Here is a 13,199-nt window from a genome sequence, read left to right as displayed (position 1 = left end):
TGTGTGTGTTTTATAGATACACATATTCTTTATGAATAAGTTCATTTGTGTCATTGAGTAGAAAGAGTACTACAAATTTTAAATATTATTAGCAGCCACAGAAATCATGAAAATAAAAAAGGTGAATGGGCTATGACTTTGAAGAAAATGTAGGATAGTGGCCAATAAATTCAATAGTAAGACTGCATGTGGTAGGGGAAATAGTATTTGAACTGGTAGGGTGAAGAAAGGAAGAACACCAGGTAAAAGGTTTAGAGTTGTTTTCTTCGTGGTAGTACTAGTAGATAAGACAAATTATGTTGATGGCTGTCTTAAAATACAGGGCTCAAGAGTTGGGTTGTATTTAATATCTGTGGAGAAGTTATTGAACGTGGAACTGATTGACAAAAAATGTTTTAGAAAAATTGATTTAGCATTAAGTGATGGATTATATAAATATTTATAGGTGCTAATTGACCCCATAGATACATCTCTGAAATGTGTTTTTCTTCAATTTCCTCTAAGTTTTACTTTGGCATCAGTTAAAATACGTAATCTGGAAATATCTGGACATATAAATCAAAACACTGCTCTTGTTAGTTTAATACAAGAACTGCAATCGGAAAAAAAATTCTTAAAGACATTGACTGATGGCTTAGAAATGTTCTTGCTTTGCATGAATCCAAAGACCCATTAACAGAAAAAAATACAGTTTTCATGAAGTATTTGTGTAGTTTCAAGGATAAAACTCCAATCCCAGTGCAATCTCCTGATGTAAGAGGTGGTGTTGTTACTCTTTGTTTTGTCTTTTGTTTTTGAAACATCAGATCAAGCTCTGGTGAGGCCTGTGAAAAGAAAATGTTTCGTCATTGTAGTAGGAAGGAATTCTTTTTCATCACGTATTTTATCCAAAATGGGAGACACGATATATTTTGTATTTGAGGAACCAGGTAATTAGATGCAAGAATAGCCCATCATTCAGTATTTAAAATTAATCTCCCCAGTGGGTGTTTTACCTCATTATGATTGTATTTATCAGAATTCAGAGTATTTCTTATAAGGAATTGATAAGACACACTGCATTTAATGGCAGCACCTCTCCAGTTTGCAGATTGTGTTCCAGAAGTTTGTTGGCAAGCATTATTCTAATTATTCTAAAGTTCTGAAGAGTAAATCCTGTTATATTAGTAGCAAAACTTCCTGAATATTAATGAACTAAGTGTATTGTTGCAGTCAGATAAAAATTTAAAAAGTGAATTTATACATAGTAAAAATATGTAGAATAATTATTGTCTTATAAAGAAAGTAGTCATAAATAAACAGTTCACATAAATGTCTACATTTTGAAGTATTTTAAAGAAAATGAGAATTTAGCATATAGAATAGTGTGTTGGGATTTTACTCCTGAAAACACTAGAGGATTTGGTGACCAAAGTAATAACCTGGAATGCTCCCAAAGTAAATTTGTTCTTTACATTCAGTTTCTTTTCAGTATTTAATTTCAGGATATTATAAACCTCAACTTTAAAAGTTAAGAAAACACCTTAAAAATATTACAAATGAAATCTACCATTAAGCACTGTTGTTATTATAAATAACAAAAATGCTTTTGATAAAAAGAGAAGAGAAAAAGGGAAAGATGCAACATTTTATGTCTACTGTGATATTCACAATATGAAACAAAAACCAAACTTGTGCAAAAAACAAAAAAATCCTTACAGGAGCAATAGTAAGTGTTAGTAGTGTTTAGCATTTATGATAGGACTAAGAGTTTTTATTTGGTTTAGGTGTATTATAAATTTCCTAAACTTAATGCATTTATCTTTTAAAAATATTTTTAAATTGTTTTTTAATGATGAAAGCTTTATTTTAATTTTTTTATTTCTTTTTTTCAAATGCCGTCCTAGCAACAAACAGCAACCCAAAACCATTCAGCTTGGAACACAGTTTAGAGTTCTTTTCCCCAACAGTGGTTGAAATAGCTTCCCTTTCTTCTCTTAGTAATAGTGTAATGATGATCATGATAGTGATGATAGGCAAGGAAGACAAAGTAGCATGAATTTTGAAAGCATAACATGCATTTCAAAGCAATTTTCACATAAATTTACTCATTCATTTCTTGTGATACCAACTCATTGAAGTAGATGACTTACTTACCAGAGGGAGTCATCCATTTTTGTGGCTGGGCCTAAGGCAGGAGAAGGATTAAGGGAGCTATACAGCTGGCAGGGGCGGCATCTTGCATCTTGGCTGAACCATTATTTATTCAGCTATGGAGTACACACAACACAATCTTATATAACGGACTTGAGCGTCCAAGGATTTGGTATCCGAGAGGGGTCCTGGAACCAATTCCCCATGGATACCAAGGGATGATTGTATAGACATCACCACTTCCTGGTTCTTAGAACTTCCACTGATAGCAGTCATAGAAGAGCTCAACTTGTGACCTCCCAGTACTCAAGTCTACATCAGTTGCAAAGCCTGTGGAGAAATTTGTAGGCTGATTGTAGTTTGGGTGACACCAAAAATGCATCAGTAAATGAAATGTTAATAGTATAGTGGCTTTGAAAAGTAAAAAGTGATTGCCAACAACAAGAATTTTCTGGTCATCCTCTCTTGTTGTATTTTTGTTTTTGTTTTTTTTTTTGAGAAAGTTTTGTATAATCCAGGGATAATAGATCAAAATATGACCAGAAATCTATTAGCTTAAGATTAGATGAGCAGAGTTTTGTTTTTATCTCTATGGTGACTTCTTTGGTGACATGGGGTCAGACACTTAACATCCTCCTATCTCAATTCACCTCGAAAAAAGTGTGCTTAACTGTCAAGCTTATTAAGACTCTTAGAAGGTAGATACCAGGTGCCAAGTGGCATTATACCCATGGAATGACAAATGCCTACCAGTTTCCTAAAAGCTTTTCATGAAAATCAAATCCCTCCATACAAAGAATAAGTTCTTCTCTTGAATGCAATACAAGACTAGCTTCTTACTTTATTACAACTTAATATAGTTTATTGAAAATGACTAGGAAACTATTGCTATCGTCAGCAGAATAGAGAAATTTTCATTGTCCTACAAGGCATCAACCATTTATTTTAAAGTGATCATAAGTGAATTCCACAGTCCAATCTCTTTACTGCTGACCAATCTTATCATATAATTTGAATACTATATAGATGACACTTTCTTTCATATACAACATTAAAGATAAAACATTGAACTAGACATTAAGTGGAGGATCCTGAAAAGGTCACTATAATAAAATGTGAGTCTTCTCTCTTGTTTTGTGTCACCACACTCTGGGATTCTTAAGAGGTTTGCAGATACTGTCTTTGAACATGTTGGCCTACTCCATCTAGAATGTTCTTCTTCATCATCTTTAACATATGAGAAACCAATTCAAAGTCAACTACTCCACAAGACCTCAATATTGATTATACAATCCTGTTTTAGAGTGTGTGATAATCTAGGTGATGTTTATCCAGTTTATAAGAATCCCTTTTTCTACAATATTCAGAATTGTTCAACACAAATTCCTTTTAGCGGAAGAAATTCAGAAGGCATCCTCAACATTTCTGAAAATATCTAGAGTGTTACCTGGAGAAAACATGGGGAGAATTGGGGAAATTATATGTTTCTGGTAACTTTTTTCCCAATATTTTATTATAGTAAAGTACATGTAACATAAAATTTACTTTCTTAACCACACTAAGTCTACAGTTCAGTCATATTAAAGTACATTTATATTGTGGAGCTGTCACCATCATCCATATTTGGAACTCTTTTTGTCTTGTAAAACTGAAACTCTAAACTCCTCCTCCCCCAGCTCTTGGCAACAGCCTTCTGTGTTCTGTCTCAATGATTTTGACTACTCTAAGTGCCTAATATAAGTGGAATCATATAGCATTTGTCTTTTGGTGACTGGCTTATTTCACCTAGCATAATATCCTCAAGTTTCATCTATGTTTTTAGGATATGTCAGAACTCCCTTTTTAAAGACTGAATAATATTCCATTATATGTATGTATCACCTTCTGCTTATTCATTTATCTATCAGTGGACATTTGGGTTGCTTCCACAATTTAGCTATTATGAATAATGCTGCTATGCATATGAGTAAACAAACATCTCTTCAAGGCTTTGCTTTCAACTTTGGGGGGTATATACCTAAATCATATGGTAATTCTATTTTTAATTTTTAAATAAGTTGCCATTCTGTTTTCCAAAGCAGATGTAGCATTTTACATTCCTACCAACAGTGTGCAAGGGTTCTAATTTCCCAACATCCTCACTAACACTTGTTATTTTCTGTTCTTTTGAGAGCGTGAGGTAAGTGACTCATTGTGGCTTTGATTTACATTTCCATAATGACTAGAGATCTTCAGCATCATGTCATACGCTTATTGTTCATTTGTATACCTTCTTTGGAGTATTGTCTATTCATGCCCTTTGCCCATTTCTGAACTGGGTCATATATCTTTGTTGTTGTCAAGTTTTAGGAGTGCTCTATATATTTTAGATATTAATCCCTTATCAAATATATGATTTGTAAATATTTTATCCCATTGTGTGGGTTGCATTTTTAGTCTATTGATAGTACTTTTTGATGTATGAATTTAAACAATTATGAAGTTCAATTTGTCTATTTTTTCTTTTATGTAGGCCTTTGTTGTCATATCTAAGAAATCATTACCAAATCTGATGTGAAGCTTTTACTCTTTCTTTGAAGAGTTTTATAGTTTTAGATCTTACATTTAGGTCATGGATCCATTTTGACTTAATTTTTATATATGGTGTTAGGTAAGTGTCCACCTCTATTCATTCACATGTGGATATCCAGTTTTCTCAGCACCCTTTTTTAAAGACAGTTTTGTTTGTTTGTTTGTTTTCCCATTGAATAGCTTTGCATCCTTGTCAAAATCGTTTGATTTATATGTAAAGATTTGTTTCTGGACCCTCTATTTCATTGAGCTGTATGTCTGTCTGTTTGCCAGTACCACACTGTTTTGATTACTGTATCTTTGTAGCAAGTTTTGAAATCAGGAAATGTGAATTCTCTAGTTTTGTTCATCTTTTTCAGGATTATTTTTTGAGAGAAAGATCTACTCAGGGTCCCTTGAGATTCCATCTGAATTTTTGAGTGGGTTTTTCTATATTTGCAAATAATGTCATTGGGATTTTGATAGGGATTGCATAAAATCTGCAGATTGCTTTGGATAGTATTGACATGTTAACAACATTAAGTCTTCCAGTCCCTGAACATGAAATGTCTTTCCATTTATTTTTATCTTCTTTAATTTGTTTCAGAAATGTTTTGTGTTTTTCATTGTTCAAGTCTTTCACCTTCTTTAATTTGTTTCAGAAATGTTTTGTGTTTTTCATTGTTCAAGTCTTTCACCTTCTTTGTTAAGATATTTTTAAGCATTTTATTCTTTCTGATGCTCTTGTAAATTGTATTCTTAATTGTATTCTTAATTTTCTTTTTGGGTTGTTCATTAGTGAAGAGAAATGCATTAATTTTTATCTTTCTACTTTGCTGAATTCATTTATTAGTTCTAATTTTTTTGGGGGGGTGAAATCTTTAGGATTTTCTGCATATAAGATCATATCATTATCAAACAGAATTTTATGTCTTTCTATTTTGGATGCTTATTTTGTCTATTTCTCTTATCTAAGTGCTCTGGCTACAACTTCCAGTACTGTGTTGAGTAAAGGTGGCTAAAGCGTGTATCCTTGCATTCTTCCTCATTTTAGAGGAAAAGTTTTCAGTCTTTCATCATGAAATATGGTGTTTGTGGTAGGTTTTTCATATGTGGCTATATTATGTAGGTACTTTCCTATTCATAATTGTTAAATATTCTTATCACGAAAAATTATGTTTTGTCAAATGCCTTTTCTGAGTATGTATTTGTTGGTGGGTAAAGTGTTCTGTATATGTCTATTAGATCTATTTGATTTGTTTTATTATGTCCTCTTCTTCGTTACTAATCTTCTGTATGGTTTTTGTATACAGTAATGAAAGTGCGATATTGAAGTCTCCAACTATTATTGCAGAAGTTTTTATTTTTCTTTGTTTCTGTTAATTTTTGCTTCATATATTTTGAAAGTCTGTTATTAGGTTTGTAAATGTTTATTGTATCTTTTTGCTCTTTTGAAACTTTTATTAATATATAATACCCTCTTTTTGTCTTGGAACCTTTTTTGATTTGGAATCTATTTTGTTTCATGTTAGTGTAGCCACCTCTGTTGGCCTTTCTTTACTATTTGCATGGAGTATCACTTTCCACCCTTTTACTTTCAACCAATTTGTATCTTTTGATTTAAAGTGAATCTTTTATAGATAGCATATATTTGGGTCATCTTTTTAACCCATTCTGCTGGTCTGCCTTTTGATTGGAGAATTTTTATTATTATTATAGAGTTTCTCTGTGATATTGAGGGGATGAATCTGAGGGATAAACTTACGTTGTTCTGATGTCTTTTCTGAGCCTGTGTCTTCCTCAAGCATATGCAGTGATTTTCTAATGTCCCTCATATATGTGGTTGCACTTAAATATTTTAGTCTTCAATGCCTTGCTCCAAAAAGAGGAAAAAAATTAGATAAATGAGTCCACTTTTAAAATCCTCTCAAATTTACTCCAGCCGGAGGAGGAGTTTGCAATAATGGGAGGAGGCGGAAGAACAGTGGCCTCATCCTCTTTCTCTTCACATCTGTGTTGTGAAGCAATCAGAGCACAGATCTGTGACCTTTGGAGCACAGGGTGCTTTTTCCTCACCCTGGCTTCCGCAAGCTGGGTGCAGGCTGTTCCAGCAACACACACACAGCTGCCTGTCAAGCCTGAGAGGTGGAGAATGGGTAGCTGCTACTGTGTTAAGAGCTGAAATTGACCAAAATTAACCACAGTTCATTTCCAAGCCTTCTTCTGGAAGTTGCAAGCCTTCAATAGACTCCAGAGTTCCAAAAGAGTTACATCAGCTAGATTCTGCCTGGGCAATTGTTGTCTGGGTGGAGAAGACAGATTTCTGATGCTTCCTATTCCACTTTCTTCCCAGAATCCTCCTGGCCTTCTGATGGCTTTCATACTAAATTCCTGCTCTTGTTGATTTCTTCATTGTGTATTTGTAGACTCCCTCATTTTAGCTGATGGCTCTCTCTGCCCTGTGTTTCCTCAAGCAACTCTTCTATTCCCCAAAATGTACTACAAGTGCAAAAGCTTTATGTAAATAGAGTTTTTTAAAAGGCTAGATTATAATAAAGAGGCATGGAATATAGGACATAATAAAAACATTTAAAGTTACTTTTTTTTTTCATTTTAATTTTCTTTTTTCATCCTCACTTCACTAATTCTATGTACTAGTTCGGTAGAGCTACCATAACAAAATACCATAGGCTAGGTGTCTTAAAGTTTATTTTATGGTTCTGGAGGCTGGGAATCTATGAGCAAGGTGCTGAGGCCTCTCTTCTTGGCTTGCACATGGCTGCCTTCCTGCTCTCTCTTCACCTTGTCATTTCTCTGTGTGCACCAGCCCCTGGTGTCTTTTTCTCTTCTTATATAAGGACTCCAATCATATTGGTTAGGGACCCACTCTAAAAGCCTCATTTAAATATAATCACTTCTTTAAACGCCCTAATCTCCAAAAATAATTACATTCTGAGGTACGTGGTTTGGAACTTCAACCTGTGGATTTTGGGTGGACACAGTTCAACCCATAACAATCTATTTCCCCTAAGATCCCAGACTACCTTTAAGTTCCTCCTGTGACCTTTCCCTCATCATTTTCTCTAGATCCCTGTGCTGCTCCATAAAACTCTTGGTCATTGTAGAGCTGCTAGAGGGCAAGCCCATGTCCCTGTATGTCATTACTTCTTGATCTCCCTTCTTTTGATAGACTTACCAGGGTGGGAGAGGGAATACAACCAGAGAGTTCCAGAAAAATATTTGCCAGAAGGTGAGAGTAATTTTCTCCTTGGAATGAGTGCCTCTATCCTTGTGGTTCAAATTGCAGCCAGTGTTGTAAATAATATTTTTCTTCCAACTGCTCTGTGTGTATCACATCCAGAGCTTTATTAAAATTATTTACTGCATCTGTCTGCCTCAACCTGTAGGTTGTAAGGTCTTCGTAGGCAAGGCTCTGTCTTTATTATTGTATTCCTCACAACCTCTAAGTGAAAACCTTCATATCATAGGATCTATCTTCTTTTTCCTAGCTATCTTCTTTACGCTCATGGAAAAGCTGTGAATTTCCTTCAGTGTTAAAGACTTCGTAAAATTATTTCTTCTTCAAAACTTCAGGCTAAATTTTACACATTAGATCTTAAGCTTTGTTCTTGAATTTGTCCTTAAACACTACCTATGTACTTCCGTTAGCACATATTACTTTATATCGAGTTCTAGAATGGTTTTTGTTGATCTTATAGCTACCTAGGTTTATCAAAAAAATAAGCATTCTTTTCTGATGAGGTAAAATTCTAGTTGGCCATGAATTTATGTTTCATCTTTTAAAATACTATCTGTTTTTGAAATTTAGGGAAGATTTGTGGCCAACCTTGGATGATTTTTTTCAATTAAATCATATATAGAGATATACACATAAACATATTTACCTACATGTGTACACATATAACATGGATATATGAATGCATATATGTGTGTATATACACACATACATACAATTATACATATATATTACATAAGTCTTGAAAATACAATTGGTTTTCTAGGAATAATCCCATTTTTAATGTTCTGACTTCTGTTTGTGATGACCAAAGCTTTTGCTACTTCTCTGAAAAACAACCCCACAATTAATAGAAGTACTGACCTGTCTTGATGAGGCATTCAGTCACTAATGGTTCCTTTACTGTGCAATACTCACAGGTAGTAAATCCTATTAAAAGTGTCCAACATGATCGTAGGCATTGTTTTTCCTTTAGATTTGAGTGCTAAGAAGCCTATTTGACTAGAGCCACCTTCTCTAAACTATTCATCTTTTACAGGAAGCTTATAAAGTACATTCAGAACCAGGCTAAATACTGTTTACCTAACTTTGAGCATGTTTTATTGAACAAACCTAAATTAATTTCCCTCTAGTTGGTCTCTTACTTTGACTAGAATCTAGATAATCACTGTCAGTTACAGAGATTTGTTATAATTTCCACTCCATTTTTTTCTGTATTTAAAAATATACATGTCCTCTGAGATACGAGTGAGCTACATAAGTATTAACAAAAGAGTTTTTGAGGGGCTTACAGAAGAGTCAACATGATTCCTGCCCACTCTTGGCAATCACCTCTTTTGGAGTTATGAGTGTAAAGTTGCCTTCAGTTCTGTTTTGCTGTGTATTAGCATGGTTTTAACTTGTCAGGAGAGGTTCTCCACCTCCTCTGTGCACAACTGCAGAAGAACACTGTAGGCATCCCTCTGAGCCTTTACCAGTGCTCTTCTCACACTATCAATTAAATGAGAAATATTATTACAGCATTTAAATGAAGCTATCAAGCAACTTAATATTTTCCACCCACCTGCATTTACCAAAAGCAATTTTGCTCCCACTCACTCACATGCCACTCATGTCCTTAGGTTAAGAGAATGTGCATTTGTACTTACAGACCAGCATATTCTGAGATGGCATATAGTCACAGTCATTAAGCCTGGAAGGAATGTGTGAGGAAACAAAGATAAGAGAAACAGAGAGTAATTACTCTAGCTTGTAAGCAGTAGGGTTTCATATGAAATAACAGGAAAGGTAAGAAAAGGGATAATTGTAAAAAAAAAAAAAAAAGGGAAAGAAATACCGTGTTCAGAGATGAAGAAACTTATGTCAGAAAGAAATAGATTTGATAGAAAGTGAGGAAATAAAATGGATACATAGACATAAGATATAGTTAAATCTTAATGTCTTTGTAATGGATGGTTGTCTGATTTCTCTTTTTGTGATTTATGATGTATTTAGCACACTTATACCCCATGTCCAGCTTGGGAAATAGATCAATGGCACTATATTGAAGATGCCAGTGGTTTTGATTTCTCTAGTTTAAGTCCTCAGATACACATATTCAAGAAATACAGGATTTTATTGGGCTATGCCCTTACCTTTGATTCTAATAATGAAAGGATACAATTATCTTACTCTTAATCTAATCAGTTGCTAGTGAACAGGTTGTTAACATCTAATGTGCCAGTTGGAAATGTTAGGTAAGACATAGGAGTAATTGTTTCAGGTACAAGATGTGCCAGCTGCCTTATTCCCAAAGTCTGGCAGATCAAATCAATCCACCCCTCCCCCACATTCTTATTTTTGTGATGGGCTAGGCAATGACTCAAGGAGACAAGGTGTGGTGTAATTGATAAGAAAGATTCAAAATATATTATGATATGACAAAGCAAATAGGTATTTGACTTTGGTACCTAGAATTATTCCCTAATCCCAACCACCATTATTAAGGCCAAGCAGGGAGGGTAAACCTTATAAGCACAGAATCGATCTACCATTTCTGAACTTCTAGCCCTTAACACCAAGTAGCTATGTATCAATAAATGTTTTTCTAAATTAATAAATGAGGAAATGCATTGCTTCTCAGGTACTTCATCCAAACCTTCTTGGAGATTATATGCCTGGATTTCTTTGATCCTTTGAAGCTTTCCTCCATGTTTTCTTAAAACTTTTTATTCATTTATGTAAAAACATATGTAGGAAGATATTGAATGACAATTCTATGTGCAGATAAATATGAATGGCCATTTAAAGACACAGTGATAAATAGTCTGAGTAGTCAGTGTCAAAAACTATTGCTGGAAAAATACACTGATTCTCATTGCTTGTCAATCCTAGTCTTCACCTTCATGAAAAGTTGACAAGTTGTAGAAAGAGATGCTTTTCACAGAAGTGAGATTCTGACCTCAAGGAAATCCAGTCTGTCTTGGCCCACTTCATTAGAAAAACAACAATGAAAAAAAAGTTTACCACAGTAGGACCTTGTTGTTTATCTATTTTGTACTAAGTAGTTTGTATCTGCTAATCCCAAACTCCTAATTTATCCGTCCCCTCCCCTTTTCCCCTTTGAAAACCAAACGTTTGTTTTCTATGTCCATGAGTCCATTTCTGTTTTGTAAATAAGTTCATTTGTGTCATTTTTTTTTAAGATTCCACATGTAAGTGATACTGTATGATATTTGTCTTTCTCTGTCTATGTTACTTCACTTAGTATGATAATATCTAGGTCCATCCATGTTGCTGCAAATGGCATTATTTCATTTTTTATGGCTGAGTAATATTCCCCCCCCACCAGGGTCCTACTGTATGGGACAGGGAATTATATTCAATAGTTTGTAATAACCTATAATGAAAAAGAATATGAAAAAGAATATATAATACATATATAACTGAATCACTATACTATATACCAGAAACTAATACAACATTGTAAATCAACTATACTTCAATTAAGAAAAAGTTTACTTCAAGTAAACTGCAGGTTTATTCTGCAGGATATTGTCTTAGAACTCACCATCCTAAGGACTGAATCTAAGGAGACTCTCATTGAATTCCTGCCTCCAAGTTCTATTCCCTAGTGTTTTACTTTCCTAAGGCCTAAGTGTTCAAGTCCCACCCCAAAGCTGCTTAAGAGCATAGCTATGTAGTGTTTATACAATGTAGGTACTTAGAGCTAGGTCGACCTCTGACACCTGTTCTGTATTACCAAGACGATATGATTGGTCTGACACAGGGTGATCCCATGGTGCTGTGTTGAAGAGAGGCCAAAACTATATATCTTTATTATTTTTTAATACCTTTATTGTGGTATAATTCCTATACAGTAAACCACACATATTTCAGATATACAATTTGCTGAATTTTGATAGATGTATACACCTATGAAACCACCACCACAGTCAAGATAGCTAACATTTCCATCACTCCCCAAGAGGTCTCTTTATTATTTTTGCCATTAGAAAAGCTTTAGCCTCTTGATTCTTTGTGTTTATATCATACCAAAAATTATATTCTTTTAGGACCCATTAGTTCAAGGGGAAATGTTCTTTACACAATAATTGATGGATTAATTAATTAACTAATTAAAATGTATTTTATACATAATGTAAATGTACTTTAGCAAAGAAGAGAACTACTAAACTCGAAAGTATTATGTATCATAGTCTCTGTTCTCAAAAATTTTAAAATATAACTTGAAATGTGATATTTTATAGTAACTACCATTGAAAGGCTCAAATAAACCAAAATTTCTTTCATGGAAGCTAAATTTTCTTTAGTATGGCAAAAGAAATTTTATACATGGTAAGATATCAAAGGCAGATGGGCAGATATTTGAACATAATCCAAAGTCTATAACTGGACTATTTACTTCTTTACATCCTACATAACTACAGAAGTACTCTCTGGTGGGGAAGAATAATTACCAAATACATTTTTCAAATCCCTGTTTGTTTTATTAACAATTCTTAGCTTTATATTTGAACATATTACTAGTTTTAAAATTATACCGAAGCCATAGCACCTATCATTAAAATATAATATGTGAACGCCTCACATTTTTATTTCATAGTAGGAACTTTTATTCAGTCAACATTTTTGTATAGAAACAAGTCTGCATAAAGACAGAATGTCTTTCATCTAATACATCACTCTTGTCAGAGTTTAAAAAAGCATTCCAGCTGGTGAATTTATTATTGTATTCTAGCACTGAGCATAACTAATGGGCTTCATTTTTTTTATTCTCCCATCAGATGTAACTTGGCATAACGAGGCTGACTTTCCTTCCAAATGTGGGGACGATCTTAGGCTTCTGTGCCGTTTCTTTTGTGTATCCTTGTGATTGAGATTAGTGTCTTATTCTTAAGGCATCTAGACCCTTATCATCCAACAACCCTCCTATAGTCATATATCCTCACACATGAGCTCCCTGCTGGAGTCCAGCAAATACCTACAACTGAATGCAGACCCACACCGAATGAAGGGATTTGGCCTGCCAGCATCCATTTTTCTTCATTCTTGTAAAAACGGCTAGCTTTCTCTTTGGGGAATTGTCACCCCTGCATTCCACCTGTTGCTATTTAGGCTGTGAAACATGGAGCCTTCTCAGTCTTGATTAGGGGGACTGGACCCAACAACTCTTCTCAGCGTTTTGAATATGGAGTATGCTGGCAGCGCAGGAGTATGGAGCAGGATGGGAAGTGATTGGAACTCATGCATCCTGGAG

At 34.3% G+C, this 13,199-nt stretch overlaps 1 protein-coding gene across 3 annotated transcripts in view; it reads left to right on the top strand.

Moving 5' to 3' along the window:
- Positions 1 to 13,199, top strand: part of LSAMP (limbic system associated membrane protein) — a 571,849-nt gene that overhangs the window by 61,291 nt on the left and 497,359 nt on the right. The window lies entirely within an intron of this gene.

This window comes from Camelus ferus, chromosome 1 (assembly GCF_009834535.1).
Source record: "Camelus ferus isolate YT-003-E chromosome 1, BCGSAC_Cfer_1.0, whole genome shotgun sequence".
NCBI classification, from domain to species: domain Eukaryota; kingdom Metazoa; phylum Chordata; class Mammalia; order Artiodactyla; family Camelidae; genus Camelus; species Camelus ferus.
The sequence above is the reverse complement of the archived record's forward strand: the minus strand, read 5'-3'. Positions and strand labels throughout refer to the sequence as shown.